The sequence below is a fragment of the Nannospalax galili genome, unplaced genomic scaffold (genome assembly GCF_000622305.1).
Source record: "Nannospalax galili isolate Female #2095 unplaced genomic scaffold, S.galili_v1.0 scaffold1025, whole genome shotgun sequence".
Lineage (NCBI taxonomy): Eukaryota > Metazoa > Chordata > Mammalia > Rodentia > Spalacidae > Nannospalax > Nannospalax galili.
Genome location: NW_008353598.1, coordinates 294,370 through 294,679, shown reverse-complemented (window position 1 = coordinate 294,679; position 310 = coordinate 294,370). Strand labels below are relative to the sequence as shown.

Here is a 310-nt window from a genome sequence, read left to right as displayed (position 1 = left end):
GGGGGGGAGGGAGAGAGAGAGAGAGAGAGAGAGAGAGAGAGAGAGAGAGAGAGAAAGGAGAGAAAGGAATGAGTAAGGAATGAGCTCGTAGCACCCTATTAACCAACTAGTTCTTATCTTCTCATGTCTTACAAGATAACCATTATTATTGCTATAATTTCTAGTACTACTTTTTAGTCACTGTGGCTTTCATTAGTTCTTTGAATGCAAGCCTTCCCAATGTAGAAATTTTTGCTATAGTATTCTTGAAATTGAATCCCTGCCCCCCACTATTGTTGAAAACGCCAACATTATCATCAAGCTCATTCCT

General features: G+C 39.7%; 1 protein-coding gene across 1 annotated transcript in view; it reads left to right on the top strand.

The window, feature by feature from the left end:
* Nucleotides 1-310, top strand: part of Fgl1 (fibrinogen like 1) — a 36,773-nt gene that overhangs the window by 32,340 nt on the left and 4,123 nt on the right. The gene's annotated exons all lie outside the window — the stretch shown is intronic.